Raw genomic sequence first — 19966 nt, 5'->3', positions numbered from 1 at the left:
CGCCCGACAGCGCTTAACTTCGGTGATCTGACGGGAAACCTGTGGATCCCCTGCGGCAAGGCCGCTGCCTTCCACAGACAGAGAGACAGACGGAAAATGAAAGTGATCCTTCACGGGTTTTGTTCTTACAAACTAAGGTACAGAACCCTAAAAGTATGTTGGCATCTCTAGAAATATACAAATACTCAACGCTAATGGCCAAGCAGCCTATAAAAAGTTGCAGCATTTGTTGCGATCATAATTTGCAATCAAGATCACTGTTAGCAAAGCAAATACGATCGCTCAGCTTCTGCTGTGTAAGGACACAGATACGGATGATGCAAAGTGTGAGGGAAGAACGTTCAAGGTTTGTGTCTGAAGTTTACCTGCTCACCTGAAAAGCGCACGTGCCTGCATCGGGTTCGGCAGTAAAGTCGAAGGGGATATCACACAATGCTGATCATTTACATATCCAAGCATGTAATTCAATTCAAGCCCTATGCCGTGACGGTGCTGCAGTATTAATTGCTACCACTGTAGATGTGAATGATACAGAACTGTAACTAAAATCGCTGCAGAGAAACTTACTGAAACGACAGTCCTCGCCCTTCCGCACTGGCTAGGAGACAGCGCAAACGTTGAGGAGGGTGGGAAGAAGAAGAAGAGGCAGCGAAGACGTAGAACTATGCTAATTACGTAAGTTTATCAAAGACAAAATTGGCCTCTCCGCGGAACGGCAGGGCTGTATGTATCGAACAGTGTACCGACAAAGCGTGGGTGAGTTCCGGGTGCCAAAGAGTGCTGTGCTCCCCCATCTATCCGGCAGCCGGGTCCCGCGGCGGAGTTGGTAAATAACCAGTGAAAGCGCTTCCCGGCGCCGCATCGCCCGGGCAAAACTGCGCCAAACTTTATTACTCAGGCAATTCCAGAGCGGGTCGGCGGGGCGCGCAGCTCCCCTTTCAGTCGGCGGCTCCAAAGAGCAGCCATTAAGTTGGCCAGCCTGCGGCCGGCCGCGCGGAACACGGCTGGCCTTCCTGCCGGTGCCCTTCATTGCCCGATAAGTTTCAGCCGGCCCGTCTCCGGCCGTTACCCCCGCACGGGTACTCCGGGCCCCCCTAACGCTAGTCTCCCGTTTCCACTAGGGTTGATGCGTGGCGGCTGGATGAACGAGCTGTGGGCAGATCGCGGTCGCTGTAGAGGGATTTCAACTGCACCGGAAGATCGTTTCACGCTAAGCATCTCATCAGCTGATGGCTGCAGCCTTGGTCTGCTTCAGTTTCCCAATATCACTATTACTTCGGTTACTCCTCTAGCATCGTCTTCGCTGATGGCACTAATGTCTGGTCTACTATCACCACAATTGCACCCAGAGCCGGCCGCGGTGGTCTCGCGGTTCTAGGCGCGCAGTCCGGAACCGCGCGACTGCTACGGTCGCAGGTTCGAATCCTGCCTCGGGTATGGTTGTGTGTGATGTCCTTAGGTTAGTTAGGTTTAAGTAGTTCTAGGGGACTGATGACCACAGCTGTTAAGTTCCATAGTGCTCAGAGCCATTTTTGCACCCAGCATAACATTTTTCATTCTCTGCCCCAGTTCCCCATTCCTCGACACCCCAAAACAATGTAGTTCCACCAATCTCTCCAGAATACCACGCGAATCTGGCCGGCCGCCATGTTGCCCTTCGCCATACGGCTTCATTTGGATGGGTTACGGTGGGCACAGCGTTAGCAAACCGCTCTCTCACCTTTCTTTCCCTTTATAAACATTGCAGCCGCTTCCTATCACTGAAGTGGTCCCTTAGCCTGCTTCACGAAACTGATTGCACCTCTTTCCAATCTTTCATCAACGAAACATCCCTGGAAAAACCAGGAATTTCTGGGTTCGGAACACATTCAGATGCGAGGACCACTCAGCTCTTTTCTTCTGTTCCTTTTTTGTCTCCCTTTCTGTCAACCAATCTATTTACATATGTTAGAATTTGAAGTGCACTGATCTGAACAATGCATGGAGTAGGAGAATTAACACTGTTCACAGGTACGTTTTAATTAATCCAACAAATCTCTGTAATAATGGTAGACACTACATTATAGCTATCAAGACTACCTAGATAGCCTCTTCTAATTTTAATTCTTTAAGTCACATTAAATATATTGTTGATCAGATTACAACGAGAATGTAGCAAGAATTCCATAAAATAAGCGAATCATTGTCGTTAGTGAACGTATCCTCAGATTATCGTAGTAATACCGTTTTCCTTGTTTACACATAAATATGAGCGATGTTCAGTAATGAGACGTGGCCGGCTCACGTTGATGCTATTTGTTCTTTGGCATTTTGTTACAATAGAGTGGCGTCTTATTTCTTCCTGAGTTACTACCATAACGAGTTGCTGACTTGCCTCCGTCAGTGGCAGCAGCAGCGCTTATCGATACTAGTACTGCTGTACAATCTTTGATGTGACTGCTATATATCCGTGTATCGGTGTGTTTGGCCGTCGGTCGGTTGGGACAGAGCAGTGAGGATGTCTCCACAGCGTGAAGTCAGGTTGGGACTGCTCGGGCGTGCAAGCGCGGTCAGATTGTCCGCCGCTGGCTGGAAGAGCCCTGAGTTGTTCAGTGTCCAGTGTGTGGCCTTCATGCGAGCTTTTACGTGAAATATTTTTAAGATAAGGCCTTCAGCCGACTTAAAATTTGAAGATTGATTTGTTTAAAAACTAAATTTTGAAAATTTGTTGTATCTGAAATTTTGGTTATCCAGGCCTTCAACCGACTTAAAATAAAATTTGAACATAGATTTGTTTAAAAACGAAATTTTGAAATTTTGGTCTTTCTGAAATTCTTGTAATTCAGGCCTTAAGCCTTGAGTTGTTCAATGTCCAGTGTGTGGCCTTCAGCCGAGCTTTTACGTGAAATATTTTTTAAGATAAGTCCTTCAGCCGTCTTATATTAAAATTCCAAGATTCATTTGTTTAAAACGAATTTTTTTTTAAATTTTCTCTATCTAAAATTCTTGTTTTCCCGGCCCTAAGCCCTGAGTTGTTCAGTGTCTTGTGTGCGGTCTTTAGCCGAGTATTTACGTGAAAAATTTTTTATGTAATGCCTTTAGCCCCATGTATTCTTTAAAGCAATTTTTTATAATTTGGGTTCAGGCCTTCAGCCGTTCTTGTTTCTGGTGTGGTTTTCGGCCTTCTGCCCAGGAGGTATCTCAAGTTTTCTCAACTAGGCCTTCAGCTATATTGTTCAACTTTGATCCTTTTAAGGGACTGTGTAATTATGTGGTACTTAGGAAAGTAAAACTTTGTGTGTTTTGTGCAACTGAGAGTAAGTGACTACGGCCCCCTCCACAACCATAACCTGATCCGCTCTATCCTGCAAAACCAGATTTCAAGTAAGTAACACAAATTATTTTTCTCGGCATTTTTGTGGGACATTGTGAATATCCCCACTTCAGCTTCTGTAGTTTCATGAAGTTCCGATATTTGGCGTCACTAGATGTAGCCTACTAAATGGCGACTGTGGCGGAGATGCACTCCAAGCAGAGAGCTGTTGCTGAGTTTCTTTTGGCGGAAAACCAGAGCACTGCAAATGTTCATAAGCGCTTACACAAAGTCTACGGTGACCTGTCAGTGAACAAAAGCACGGTAAGTCTTTCGGTGAGGAGTCTATCATCCAAGCAACAAGGTTGCGCAAAACTGTCTTATCTCCCACGTGGCGATGGGCCATTAACACCTGTGACTCCCTGCTGTGTTGGAACGTGCGGACACTCTCACACAAGGTGATCGACGGTTCACAATGAAATACCGCACTGCACAATCGCTCTGTTGGCAGTGCTCACACACTTATCCACCAGTTGCGGAATGCGAAGGTGTGTGACTTAATGCGGAATAACAAAGGTACTGGAATATCTCAGAGTCAGTGACGATCTGTAAGGTACCAGTAGGGGTTTGGAGCTACGCTATGCCCAGTTCTGTGGCCAGCTGCGCTAGATTCCTCAGTTGAGAATCCATGGTGCGGATAGCCCGACCGACATGGTCCCGCAGCTTCTCGATTAGTCTTAAACTCTTGGTGTTTGGTTGATATGTGAACACGGTAAACGCATACTGGTGCCCTTCCAACCATGCACCAACACAGCGAGCTGTGTGACACGGTGCGCTAGCCGGCCGCGGTGGTCTAGCGGTTCTAGGCGCTCAGTCCGGAACCGCGCGACTGCTACGGTCGCAGGTTCGAATACTGCCTCGGGCATGGATGTGTGTGATGTCCTTAGGTTAGTTAGGTTTAAGTAGTTCTAAGTTCTAGGGGACTGATGACCACAGATGTTAAGTCCCATAGTGCTCAGAGCCATTTGAACCATTTTTGAACGGTGAGCTATCCTGCTGGTAGATGCCTTCGTGGCGAAGAAAAACACGCTGTAGGGATGTACATGCTTCTCAACGACAGATATATACTTTTGTTGACACATTGTGCCTTCCAAAATGACGAGATCACACAGAGATTGCAACGGAAACATTCCTCAGACCCGAAAGGGTCCCTCCTCTGGGCTGGATCCTTCCGACTATTGTTGCAGTCTGTTATCCATGTGTCCATTGAAACATAGTACGTGATTCATCTGAAAAGGGCAACTGTCGTCAATTAGTAGAGGTCCAGGTGCGGTTATAGCGTGCCAATTCCACCCTTCACGGCCTATGAACAGAAGTCAACATGGGTGCACGAACCAGGCGCCTGCAATGGATGCCCATACGCAGCATCTTTCGCTGAACGGTGAATGACTGGATACCGTTGGTAGCTCCTTGGTTCATCCTGATGGTCAGTTGCTCAACAGTCACATGTCTACTCGCTTGTACACCTCTTTGCAGCCGTCGTTCACCCTTTTCATCTGTAGCCCATAGTGCCTTCGTCGCCGGTTTTCGATAGGGTCATTTTGCCTTACTCGCTGATCGTTAACCCTGGAGGCAAGGGAATAGTTCACAAACTTAGGCGTTTCGGGCCGATAGACAATGATCTTTCCCTTCTGGACGTCAGATAAATTGCTTCGCTTCCGCATTAGGCAACGACTGCACTGTTGCTTTCTTCTACAGGTAAAAGACAAGGCTGCAAGTAGTGAAGGGAAATAAGAGTAACAGAATGTAGAGCATTCATGGAAGAACATCTCGGGAAGGTGGTCCATGAAAGAACACTTCGTAGGGTTCTGAACAATGATCATGTTGATGATGAAGTCCCATACTCTGTGTCAGAGCGTAGGGGAACGATGCGGGAGACCCGTACCGCCTTACTAGGCAAGGTCCTCGTGGAGGTGGTTTGCCATTGCCTTCCTCCGACCGTAATGGGGATGAATGATGATGGGGAAGACGACACAACAACACCCAGTCATCTAGAGGCAGGGAAAATCCGTGACCCCGCCGGGAATCGAACCTGGGACCCCGTGCTCGGGAAGCGAGGACGCTACCGCGAGACCACGAGCAGCGGACGTACTGAACAATACCAGGTGTAATTCCACAACATCCAGAAGAAAGCCATATGCAAGTAATGCAAACTGGGACAATCGTTTAATATTAGCCAATGTGTACGTAAAGAAGAAACACGAGTTCTGGGCCCGTGTGTTATAAGTAAGTTCAATGTATATCGAAGTCATAGTAGGTTAAAGGTGTAAAGGCAGAAGAATATTGCTGGGATCTTGAAATGATGGATGCTACGGTCAGATATGGGAGCGACAGCGTAATGAGGATGTGTAACATCAAGTGTGTGGGTGAGATGTTTTTAACATTTTACTGTAATAACCTCTGCGCAAAAGTGATTAAAAAGTAAATTTTGAAAATGAGTTTTATTTCCAGCAAGACAACGATCCCAATCAAATCTCTGAAGTGTCTGGGTTATTAATCGTATATAACACACTATAGCACTTAAAACACCACCTCATTCACTCGACTTTAACCAGATAGAAAATTGCTAAATACGATCAGGAAACGTTTCAACGTAAGTAAAACAACACAGAAAAACATTATTCTGCTGAAATGGAATGACATCGATTTGAACTTAACCAGAAAGCACATACATTCAACGACATGGAGTATGGGAGCAGTTATTCACAGGCAAGGCATGACAACCAGTGCCAGACTACTGTGTTTTCGTTATTAGAGTACTTATGTCCAAATGTTGGAAGATCATTTTTCAGTTTTCGTTACTAAAAATTCATTTGTATTCAATTTAAGTAAACACATGTGCCATAAAAAATGACGTATAGGCGTGTTAAAACAAAGAAGAGATTTGTTTAATTTAGACCGCTAGGGTCGCAGGTTCGAATCCTGCCTCGGGCATGGATGTGTGTGATGTCCTTTGGTTAGTTATGTTTAAGTAGTTCTAAGTTCTAGGGGACTGATGACCACAGCAGTTAAGTCCCATAGTGCTCAGAGCCATTTGAACCATTTTTTTTTTGTTTAATTTACTGTGAGTGTTGTGGTAGTAAAACTTTGTCATTTAGTAGCATGCAGTTGAAATTTGAATACTTCTGTCTGTCTGCATGCTGAGGAGCCCTACCTTTCTCGTGAAACACGATACTGTGAACAATATCATGCTACATTAACTTTATCCATTACTCATTTGCTGTGTACAGATATGGACGGCACCTACTCGGTATTCCCGCATCTGGAGGTTAAATTTCAGCAAATCGTTCGATTCCGAGTTTAAAACAGTATTTAAATGTTCCCTTTGCAACTCCATATGCTGCTACAGAATACACTACTGGCCATTACAATTGCCACACCACGAAGATGACGTGCTAAAGACGCGAAATTTAACCGACAGGGAGAAAATGCTGTGATATGCAAATGATTAGCTTTTCAAAGCATTCACACAAGGTTGACGCCGGTGGCGACACCCACAACGTGCTGACATGAGGAAAGTTTCCAACCGATTTCTCACACACAGGCAGCGGTTGACCGGCGTTGCCTGGTGAAACGTTGTTGTGAGGCCTCGTGTAAGGAGGAGAAATGCGTTTCCAACATTGATAAAGGTTGGATTGTAGCCTTTCGCGATTGCTATTTATCGTATCTTGACATTGCTGCTCGCGTTGGTCGAGATCCAATGACTGTTAGCCGAATATGGAATCGGTGGGTTCAGGAGGGTAATACGGAACGCCGTGCAGGATCCCAGCGGCCTCGTATCACTAGCAGTCGAGAAGACAGGCATCTCACCCGCTTGACTGTAACGGATCGTGCAGCCACGTCTCGATCCCTGAGTCAACAGATGGGGACGTTTTGCAAGACAACAACCATCTGCACGAACAGTTCGACTACGTTTACAGCAGCATGGACTATCAGCTCGGAAACCATGGCTGCGGTTACCCTTGACGCTGCATCACAGACAGGAGAGCCTGCGATAGTGAACTCAATGACGAACCTGGGTGCACGAATGACAAAACGTAATTTTTTCTGATGAATCCAGGTTCTGTTTACAACATCATGATGATCGCATCCGTGTTTGGCGACATCGTGGTGAACGCACATTGGAAGGGTGTATTCGTCATCGCCATACTGGCGTATCACCGGGCGTGATGGTATGGGGTGCCATTGGTTACACTTCTCGGTCACCTCTTGTTCGCATTGACGGCACTTTGAACAGTGGACCTTACAATTCAGATGTGTTACGAACTGTGGCTCTACCCTTCATTCGGTCCCCGCGAAACCCTATATTTCAGCAGGATAACGCACGACTGCATGTTGCAGGTCCTGTACGGGCCTTTCTGGACACAGAAAGTGTTCGACTGTTGCCCTGGCCAGCACATTCTCCAGATCTCTCACCAACTGAAAACGTCTGGTCAATGGTAGCCGAGCAACTGGCTCGTCACAATACGCCAGTCACTACTCTTGATGAACTCTGGTGTCGTGTTGAAGCTGCATGGGCAGCTGTACCTGTACACGCCATCCAAGGTCTGTTTGACTCAATGCCAAGGTGTATCAAGGCCGTTATTACGGCCTGAGGTGGTTGTTCTGGGTACTGATTTCTCGGGATCTACGCATCCAAATTGCGTGACAATCTAATGACATGTCAGTTCTAGTATAATATACTTGTCCAGTGAATATCCATTTATCATCTGCATTTCTTCTTGGTGTAGCAATTTTAATGGCCAGTAGTGTATGTTAAGTGTACTTTAAAAGCAATGACCAAGAGACGTTGCAAAAATGTGAAGACATAGGCCTATAAACTGGAAGTTGTTTGACTCCTCCTGCATTAAATGCAAATGAGAAACTTCTGAAAGTAAATACGAATAATGAGGATCATAAAACCATATTTGTTGTATCTAATATTTATTTCACAATAATGTGTGTTACTGTCGATGCTTGACAATCCCTGAAAAGAACATCTGTATTCCTGACTGTCACGAAAACTGACAACGGTCGGGAGAGCGGTGTGCTGGCCCCACTCCCCTCCCTATCGGCAACCGGTAACGCCTGTGGGCAGAGGATGACACGGTGGCCGATAGGTACCTTTAGGTCTTCAATGCTTGTTTGGACGGTGCTGTGTTCCTTTTTTTTCTTTTTTTTCTTTTTTTAAATTCCTGACTGACTTACAACCAAAAAACCTGTTGCAGTATAAGCAAACAAGTGATATCAGATTTTCAAGACAACGGTGAATCTCAAAGACCAGACCAGCTAAAACTATACGGAGGACGAACTAAGAGATAGTTTTTGTAGAAAACCACATAAATTAATATTAACTCTTTTAAAATGAAATATTACATCTATAATATATATATATATATATATATATATATATATATATATATATATATTTTATCAGATTATTATCTAAATATCTTTTCGTGTACAGTAACTTGCTGGTTTCGACTTATGATACTCACAGAAAATTGATATTTATTTCAGTCAATATTAACCACTGGTAAAAATGGAAAATACGCTTCAGTACAATAACTTCTGCAGTGCTAAATGGATACTGTATAATTACGAACGTCTCAAATTAGTTAGATTGCCACAGCCGACATTCTGTCTTGAAAAGATACATCATGTCTCTCCGATAGGGAAGATCGAGGAAACTGATATCAGCGTGTTGTGAGCTGCTTCGATGTGAGGGTGATGTCATCGATAATGGACTGGTGGCCTCAGGAGGAAACAACAGCCGCAGCTTTTTGTGTTTTTCTGGGTCATGATGCGTGCAATAATGTGAGGCAGAGTGCCTAGCACGCTGTAACGTTGTAATTACTACCTCATTCCTTTTCTTGAAATAAATAGCTGGGCCAGAAGTAATAAGTCGGCGGAGAACAGTCCTTTCTATTCGTAACATGTAGTTCAGTGTTGTTCTTAACATTGCAGATGCACAAGGAAACAAGCTGCGAAACACACTTCAGAGCTAATGCTTATATAAGTGTGTCTTGGCAACATACAAAGCTATTCCTCTTAGGAACTGTTGCCTTCATCACACGATGCTGGTTTCACCTTTATGAATTGTATTAATGAACGGTATTAAGTCTACTTACTCAACTACGTGCATTCCATATGTTCGTCTTTCTTCTCGAATATACTGTTGCGTTTTCGGAACATCTCTTAAGTTTAAATTGGTCGTCACTTTCTTCTGTCTGAGTCTTCCGTCTAAACCAAGCGATTACTGCCACTATGGTTGCTGGATTAGTTATTCAAAGTTTTAATTAATTGTTTCGCTTACATAAACCAGCCTCTTAATATAATTGCTAAGTATGAGTCAATCCATTACTCTCACGCCACACTGTCTACAATGCTCCGACAGCAAGTGTTCACTACGCTGTCACAACCGCTTAATACCTCATTACAAAACGTGGTCGCAACAACACGCGTTTGACACGGAGCCTAACTGCGGTCTGATAAGGATGGGACGAGCATACGGAATAGGTTCCCAGACACGTGAGTGACAAGATCTTCTAGGGGGAGTACGTATGGCGGAATTGGTCAAAAAGTTACATTTTCGGATTATTATCTCTTATTAATATTTGATCTCTCCTGAATAATTTGATGCACTATTTGTCGAAAAATTCCAATTGGAAGTTTCGTTTTTATCATTTCAAAGTTGATAGTGCCTGTGTAAAATTATCCGGTCGTTCTGCACTGACTTGCCTAAGTGTCTCTATCTATTCAACTATTCAATCTAGAAGGCTGTGATTTTCAGCTATTTATTCCTTGAAATCATGTTAATGTTCGTGTTAAGAGGTTAGATGCACTGTGTAAACAGAAATGGCGGTATAGCACATGCATTTTGTTTATTTACTTCGTGGTTGTCGTGTTTCATAAGTTTTGAACTAAAAACATAGTGGTTTGGTGTGTAATTACACGCTCTTATATCTCTTTTCAACATGACGAAATGAAAGGGTTGTTTTAAGAAGCGACGTTTCCATAGAAATCAGCATATCACAAAATCTGAATCCATTGTCGATCCTGAAATAGATTTTTCACAGACCCGTGATAAGGACATGCGTACTAGTGCTTCGAAGAGGAAACTTGGAGACCATGAGGATTTATTTATTGGCAAAGATCAAAATGGTTTAGGTTATGTTCTTTTAGATTTGAGTGTGTTAGGACACGTTTTGCAAGATGCTGTTTCATGTAAGGTTTGTGGTGAGCAAATTAGCATCTCTGAGGACTCTGCAATGACTGGACTGGCTAACAAACTTGATATTCAGTGCGATGTTTGCAGGCTCTCGACATCATTTTGGACTTCTGAAAAGTGCAAGAATGACTTGTTTGAGAGCCATGTTTGATTCCTGTATGGAATGAGGTGCATCGGGAAAGGATTGACTGCGGCTGAAGTATTATGTGCGACGCTGAACTTGCCAAACCCACCAACCAGATCAAGTAAGTGCACAGAAGTATTAGGTGAATGTGTCAAATCTATTGCTGTTGCTTCTATGAAAGCTGCTGCTAAAGAAGCTGTAGAATTAAATAACACAACAGCCTTATCTGTGGCAGTTGATGGCACACATCAAAAAATGCAGTTGCATCTGTCACTAGTGTTGACACAGCTAAACTTTTAGACATTGAAGTGCTAACTAAATACTGTCATCAGTGTAAATCAGTTGATGAAACAAGTGAACGCCATAAAATAAATTGTGCTACGAATTATGAGGGAACTAGTGGGGGTATGGAGGCTACTGCAGTTGTTTCTATGTTCAGACGTTCACAACAGGAGAGAGGTGTGTGTTACACAGAGTACCTAGGGAATGGTGATTCAAAAGTTTACAAATCAGTAGTGGAAAGCCAGTCTTTTGGTGATAAGCAGATTGTTAAGATTGAATGTGGGTGCCACGTTCAAAAACGGATGGGAGCACGTCTCCGAAAATTGAAGCAGACAAAAGGAAAAGAGAAGTTATCAGATTGAAAGACTCTAAATGGTAAAGGAAGACTTACAGACAAAAACATTGATGAACTCCAGCATTATTATGGAATGGCAATAAGAAACAATAGACATGACCTACAAGGGATGAAACGAACAGTGTGGGCTACATCCTTCCACAAATCTTCCACTGATGATACACGTATACATGGTCTTTGTCCACCTGGTGCTGATTCATGGTGCAAGTACCGCAAAGCTCAGGCAGCGGGTAGCGAGGAACAATTTAGGCACAAAAATAGCATACCATCTGCAGTGATGGAAGCTATTAAACCAATATGTAGAGAATTAGGTCATCCTGACCTTCCTTCCAAATGTCTCCATGGGCGAACACAAAGCCTGAATGAGTCTTTCAATAATGTAATTTGGACCGGCATACCAAAAAATGTCATTGTAGGAAGGAAAACTCTATGCTTGGGTGTTCGTGGTACTGTGATAAGATTTAATGACGGTATAAAGGGAAGAACTGGGGCACTACAGGAACTTGGGATCACTCCAGGTGCCAACACACTGCGAGCCTTTCAGCGAATGGATCGACTTAGGATCATGAAAGCCAAGTGTGCAGCAGAGGAAATGACTAAAGAAGCAAGAGGCAGGAAAAGAAGGAAGCTTCTAGGTTTGCTGCATAGTCAAGAACGGGACCCAGATAATGCTGATTATGGGCCTGGCTGTTTCTAGAAGCTGGTATGCCTCCATCTGTTAGTTAATGTCAAATAAAATGTTTGAACTTGAATTGCCGGAAATGACATTTTTAAAATTATTTGACCAATTATATCAGGAACTAACACAGACACATATCTCTAAATACACTATGTTACAACTTAGTATACTGCAGCTACTGAACCTCCCAAATATCTCTACCTCTAACGGTTTTTTATTTACGGAAGGAAAAGTGGACTTTTAAACGAAAATATTGAACAACATTTTTAAAAAAATCATAACTAGCTAATTATTTCTCTGTACATTTTGATTCTGGTTCAGTAATCAGAAAAGTAGTGATATTATACATCCCAAAAAATTCAGATCTCTATCTGTCACAGGTTCTGAGATAATGGGTCATCAATATTGCAAATTTAACACTGTGGATATAGGACGTACGTACTCCCCTTAATTAATACAACCCAATACGATGCCCTCGACGGCGAGTGTTCGTCAGAGACAGGGTATCATCAGGTCTGCCACAGGGAAGTGTGATTGGACTGCTATTATTCTCCATCCACATACATGATCAAGTTGAGCAGCAATCTGCCACTGTTTGCTGATGATGTTGTGGTGTAAGGGAGAGTGTGAGTAGGCGGATACGAAATGACGTAGACAAGTTTTCTAATTCTTCTGATGAATGACAGATAGCTAGAAATGTAGAAAAATTTGCTTTGACAGTGCTGACTAGGGAAAGCATGTAAGTAAGATATTTAGGTTTTTATATTGGTAACGCCACGTAGCGCTCTGTATGAAAATCGCTGACTGCGCTGTGTGCAGTCTGTGGCTGGTCGGACTCATTTTTGGAATATTCGCTTGTGTGGTTTGGGAAGTTGCACGAGAACAGCGCGTACCCTTGGGCAGTTGGAGGTGAGCCGCCGGCAGTGGTGGATGTGGGGAGAGAGATGCCAGAGTTTTGACTGGTTACTATGAGCGGACGATATGAACGTGTGTCCGTCAGAAAAAAGAAATTTGTAAGACTGGATGTGATGAACTGATACTATATATATATATATATATATATATATATATATATATATATATATATATATATATAGGGTGTTTCAAAAATGACCGGTATATTTGAAACGGCAATAAAAACTAAACGAGCAGCGATAGAAATACATCGTTTGTTGCAATATGCTTGGGACAACAGTACATTTTCAGGCGGACAAACTTTCGAAATTACAGTAGTTACAATTTTCAACAACAGATGGCGCTGCAAGTGATGTGAAAGATATAGAAGACAACGCAGTCTGTGGGTGCGCCAATCTGTACGTCGTCCTTCTGCTGTAAGCGTGTGCTGTTCACAACGTGCAAGTGTGCTGTAGACAACATGGTTTATTCCTTAGAACAGAGGATTTTTCTGGTGTTGGAATTCCACCGCCTAGAACACAGTGTTGTTGCAACAAGACGAAGTTTTCAACGGAGGTTTAATGTAACCAAAGGACCGAAAAGCGATACAATAAAGGATCTGTTTGAAAAATTTCAACGGACTGGGAACGTGACGGATGAACGTGCTGCAAAGTTAGGGCGACCGCGTACAGCAACCACAGAGGGCAACGCGCAGCTAGTGCAGCAGGTGATCCAACAGCGGCCTCGGGTTTCCGTTCACCGTGTTGCAGCTGCAGTCCAAATGACGCCAACGTCCACATATCGTCTCATGCGCCAGAGTTTACACCTCTATCCATACAAAATTCAAACGCGGCAACCCCTCAGCGCCGCTACCATTGCTGCACGAGAGACATTCGCTAACGATATAGCGCACAGGATTGATGACGGCGATATGCATGTGGGCAGCATTTGGTTTACTGACGAAGCTTATATTTACCTGGACGGCTTCGTCAATAAACAGAACTGGCGCATATGGGGAACCGAAAAGCCCCATGTTGCAGTCCCATCGTCCCTGCATCCTCAAAAAGTACTGGTCTGGGCCGCCATTTCTTCCAAAGGAATCATTGGCCCATTTTTAAGATCCGAAACGATTACTGCATCACGCTATCTGGACATTCTTCGTGAATTTGTGGCGGTACAAACTGCCTTAGACGACACTGCGAACACCTCGTGGTTTATGCAAGATGGTGGCCGGCCACATCGCACGGCCGACGTCTTTAATTTCCTGAATGAATATTTCGATGATCGTGTGATTGCTTTGGGCTATCCGAAACATACAGGAGGCGGCGTGGATTGGCCTCCCTATTCGCCAGACATGAACCCCTGTGACTTCTTTCTGTGGGGACACTTGAAAGACCAGGTGTACCGCCAGAATCCAGAAACAATTGAACAGCTGAAGCAGTACATCTCATCTGCATGTGAAGGCATTCCGCCAGACACGTTGTCAAAGATTTCGGGTAATTTCATTCAGAGACTACGCCATATTATTGCTACGCATGGTGGATATGTGGAAAATATCGTACTATAGAGTTTCCCAGACCGCAGCGCCGTCTGTTGTTGACAATTGTAACTACTGTAATTTCGAAAGTTTGTCTGCCTGAAAATTTACTGTTGTCCCAAGCATAGTGCAACAAACGGTGTATTTCTATCGCTGCTCGATTAGTTTTTATTGCCGTTTCAAATATACCGGTCATTTTTGAAACACCCTGTATATATATAATGACTTTTAAACACTATTAAGGTGAAGGCATTGTTTGTTCTCTAACAAATTCTTTCATTTGCTAACAATGCCTATCAGTAGTCGGTGCCTTCAGTAGTTAGAATCTCTTATTTAGCTGGCAGTATTGGCGGTCGCTGCATTACAGTAGTTCGGGTAACGAAGATTTTTGTGAGATAAGTAATTCATGAAAGGTATAGATTATTGTTAGTCAGGGCCATTCTTTTGTAGGGGTTATTGAAAGTCAGATCGCGTTGCGCTAAAAATATCGAGTGTCAGTTAAATGATGATCAGAATAAGTAGTAGAGAGAAATGTCTGAGTACGTTCAATTTTGCTCAGCTGTTTGAAAATCAAATAATGTAAGAGTTTGTCCAGCACTGTCATTCTTAATTTTCAAAGGGGAAGTTTCAAGCAATCCCGGCATTGGTAGTATTCTGCTTGAACACAGTCATGTCGATTAATTATCTAGGGTCACGTCGATTAAATACCTAGGTGAAACTTTGCAAAGCGATATTAAATGAGCCGTCCGAGATGGCCGAGCGGTTCTAGGCGCCACAGTCTGGAACCGCGAGACCGCTACGGTCGCAGGATCGAATCGTGCCTAGGACATGGATGTGTGTGATGTCCGTAGTTTAGTTACGTTTAAGTAGTTCTAAGTTCTAGGAGACTGATGACCTCAGAAGTTAAGTCCCATAGTGCTCAGAGCCATTTGAACCATTTGATATTAAATGGAATGAGTATTTAAGGAATGGCGAGTGGCCGACTCAGGTTTATTGGGAGAATTTTAGTAAAATGTGATTTATCTGTAAAGGAAACCGTGTATAAACACTTATACGACCCATTCTTCAGTACTGCTCGATTGTTTGGGATCCCAGCCATGTCTGATTACAGGAAGACATCGAAGCAATTCGGAACCGGGCTGTTAGATTTGTTACCGGTAAGCTGGATCAACACGAAAGTATTACGGAAATGCTTAAGGAACTCGAATGAGAATCCCTAGAGTGTTGGCGATATACTATTCTAGGTACATCATTAAAAAAATTTATAGAATCGGCATTTCAAGCTGACCGCAGAATGATTCTACTGCCGCCAACGTATATTTTATGTACGCACCACAAAATAAAACAAGAGAAATTAGAGCCCACAAGGAGGCATACAGATAGTCGTTTTTCCCTCGCCCTGTTTAGTACTGGAACAGAGAAGGAAATGATTAGTAGTGGTACAAGGTACAGACAGCCTGGCCCCGTACGGTGGCTCGCGGGTTATGTATGCAGATGTAGATGACCAAATTTATCTTGAAATACCGTGCTCCTTTGACAGTCTACACGTAACACAGAATCCTTGAAATCATCATGTGGTTCAATGTCTTTCTACACGTAATTGAGTTGAGCAAGGTAACAGCCACTCGGAATCGCTCTTACAAAACAATTTAGACAAATGTAAACATACAGAGATATAAATATACATATACCAGGAGGTGAAAAGGAATGTTGATTACTGAGAAGTTGACTGTTTGATATTGTAAATGTGTATGTGGACAAATATCTCAATTATGTTTGATGTAATTGTGACGCACAAGACAAGTGAACAAAAATACTCAGCTGATGTGTATGAGCTATTTGGTGGTGCGTCAGACGTTCGGATCGAGTGTACTTGTAAAATGTTGTCGATTTTAAATAGCGATCGCATGTAGATTTGAAAACCTAACCAACGTTATCGTGATACACAAATACACTTAGATCACTGAATGACAATAGCACGTCTGTACGAAATCTAAAACCATCGTTCCTGCTACTTGAACGCAATCTTTGGTTATGTTTCACACTAAGTCTTACCTTTTGACCTCATTTTGTTAAGTAAATAACGCTATTGTCTTTAATCCTGTTTACATCTATCTCATACGTGCTTAAGAAAATTATTTCGGTAATTATTACTATGCTACTACATTCACAAAATGTAACACTTACACAAATCCAATTATTTTGTATGATTGCGAATTCTAACAGTATGATTGGGAGTTTCATTGCTGTCAATATAATTTATATAATGTGGAGTACAATTCATTCTTTCCTGCATAAAATGAAAACAATGGTACCCTGAATTTGCTCAATTTAATTTTATAGTTCGTCGATACTTTACTTTTTATACAATGTAAAAATGTTGAATTTTAATTTTATAGTTCGTCGATACTTTACTTTTTATACAATGTAAAAATGAAAATGGTGGCTGAACAATAACTACCGAATAGCAGATGTGGCTGACCTGGAGACGTACTACAGAGAAGTTAACTCCTTGGTGCGGTCGTGGCAATGTTGCTGCTCTTTGAAGACCGTTGGTCCATATCTAAATGGCGGTGACTGGCTCGTCGATTAGAAATTTCATTACCAAAATTCGAATTTAATGTCCAGAAGCTGCTCCAGCACGTACTCTGTATTGAAATCCACACTGTAGAAAACTTTAAGTAAATAGGACGCGGAATGGAATATGTCATATTAGTGAACTTGATAGATACAGATTTAAGTCTGACAATGGATGACTGCATAATTGTGCGTTTCTGTGGCAGATCGTCTGTGAATTAATTTCAGTTCAAAATCAGTGATGAGAAACGTGGGTCCTCAAACAATTTAGTCTTATCTTTTAAGATAATTTACAGCTCAATGCACAAATCATTATTGGTTGGTCTTCAATCATCAGTCCATAAACCAGTATTTCCACAGTCTATTTTCTATCTAATGTAACTCGGAAGAATAATTCCGTTGATTGTTCACAGAAAACACGGTATAATTGCGTTCTCTTAAAGTGATTGCTCCTGGTTCTAGATTGTTCGATGTATAATCAGTTTCTTCTTCTTCTTCCCGACATCTTTATTAATGACCTTGAAATAAAACTTCTCGCTTGTAATTCTTCATTTCTTCGTTGGTATTCTTCACTTGCACTTTCCTCTTCTGAATTGGTCTTCGGTATAAATCGTCTTCTCCTAATATTAGTAAATTAGTCCAACAATAGTGAAATATTCTGACTTTCACTCATCTCTCCGTGTAAATTACAGCTCCCCGTCGGAATTAACTGTCCTTGAGCTGTTAATACCTTCTCTTGCTTCCACCGCTATTATCCGTAAAACATTAACTTTACATAAATCGGTCCCACGTTAGCGCCAGACTATCGAGAGACCTTCACGTCCTACCACGAACTCCTTCCTCATCAACTTTCAGTAGCGATCTCATTTTTTTTTCTTTTTTCGTGGATAACACATTCCATAACAGTGCAAAGCTTCCAGAAATAGACAGAGGTCACATATAACCGCATTTAAAAATAATATTACAGCTAAAACACCATTTTCTTTACAAGTTCACATACGCACGGAAACTCTTAGAATAAATTTAATATGTGCGGCTGGTCCCGGCGGAGGTTCGAGTCCTCCCTCGGGCATGGGTGTGTGTGTTTGTCCTTAGGATAATTTAGGTTAAGTAGTGTGTAAGCTTAGGGACTGATGACCTTAGCAGTTAAGTCGCATAAGATTTCACACACATTTGAACAATAAATTATATATATATACGGAGGGGAGGTGGGAGAAGGCTGTTGCATAATCACTGAAGAAGCTGAAATACGCCAATTACTCTGCTTACTCATTTACATGCATTCCATAAACTTCTGTTAATTTCATTTCTTCTTTTTGTGTCATGTACATGTTTAGGTTTTCGGACAGTGTCCTTTTGAGATTCGTATATACCGTTTTACCAGTAGTTGTACTCAAGAGCAACTGTCAATCGCAGGTAAAAATGCACACGTCGCAAAAGGCAGTGTTTTCTCTATAAAAAATAAATAAACAGTTCAGTTTTCCTGAGTACTATTCGCATTACTGTGCTACAGTTAGAACTACAATCGTGGTAGAAATGTAAAGCGAGGCACTTTACGACGATTCAGGTACGAGATTTGTTTAAAGGAATGAACAAGTCATTTATGCTTTTGTTAATGTTACAAGATGCTACTTTAGTTCACGCTCTTAAGGCTTTCCGGATTGTACCTGTACCAGCTACTGAACCAATGTCTCCTACTTTCAGCCAAGGGGTACTAGTCCTGTAGACTAGTTCACGATAGTTATCATGGGCACACAGGATCTCACAACAAAGATACCAGCAACAGCAATGTGTACAAAAAGGTATTTATTGAGAAATTTAGTAGCGAGCACGTTGATTGCACATACGAACATACCGGAATCGCGTGTAATAGACCAATGTTTATCTGTATGTAAAAGCATTTATTGGGATACTTTGCAGTGAGCACTTTGAGTAAACAATCACGTATAACTGACTAGTGATTGGCACTTAGCTGTGGTTAAAAAATTGTTGAGTGATTTAAAATAAAATACGACTCAATAGCACTAAAATACATAAAAATTATCATTTAATAAAGGAACCAACGCTTCTGAACAACTAACAGTCCACTGCATTTTGTTCGTAGACAGCGGAGTATATGTCATAACGGAATTACCAAAAAGTCGGGCTTACCACCGTAAAGGAAATGTCGTTTAGTCGATGGATGCTACTCGGTTGCTCTTGATCGAATTTACAGGGTACATGTCTCCTTGAGATCGTAAAGCAATAGACGCAATTACTAGCGTCTTCACGACTCCAACCGATCTGCTGGTTGTGACTGAAAGAGCAAGATTCTTGACCTCGAACAACTGTTCCATTATCGGCTTTATAGTCTCTCTGTTCTCTATCTGCCATTGAGTGACTATAAGCACCATCCGATACTAGCTGCTAACACAAAGAAGTGGATCCCGAAGGCGCTGCCCCTCCCGTTACCTGGCAGACACCAATGTTAGTTTCTCTGTATACTGGCAGGACATGACAGCGTGGTGCTGGGGGCTGCAGAAGTCAGAAGGATACTGTGGCCTTGGCGACAGTCTACCAGGAGTTTTGGTGTTCTTAGGATCTGGATCGTTTTAGAGTTGCCAGAAGCCCTAAAAGCCAGCAATCACTAATTTTTTCATTACATTGTAACAAATGAGCAGATGATGTCATCAACGACCAAGTCACGGGGTGCTAGTCGAGGTAGTGGATAAAATTTTTTTCTGATGTACCCGCTAGTTCGGTTCAATTCCTCGTATAATCGTAAAATTGAGCACAGCAAATTTGTGCTCAGTAGGATAAGAGGACATAAATAAGAAAACATAAATACGCAGACATAAACAGCGAAAATCTACAATTAAGTAAGATATCAAGTCTGTTAGCAAATACGTCTGTTTGAGAAATCTAATGTAGGCAGGTAGTTTACTTCAGTCTCCTGAAATGAGTGCATTCTTATTTC

The sequence above is a fragment of the Schistocerca piceifrons genome, chromosome 4 (genome assembly GCF_021461385.2).
Source record: "Schistocerca piceifrons isolate TAMUIC-IGC-003096 chromosome 4, iqSchPice1.1, whole genome shotgun sequence".
Classification (NCBI taxonomy): Eukaryota; Metazoa; Arthropoda; class Insecta; order Orthoptera; family Acrididae; genus Schistocerca; species Schistocerca piceifrons.
This window is presented reverse-complemented; position numbering follows the sequence as displayed.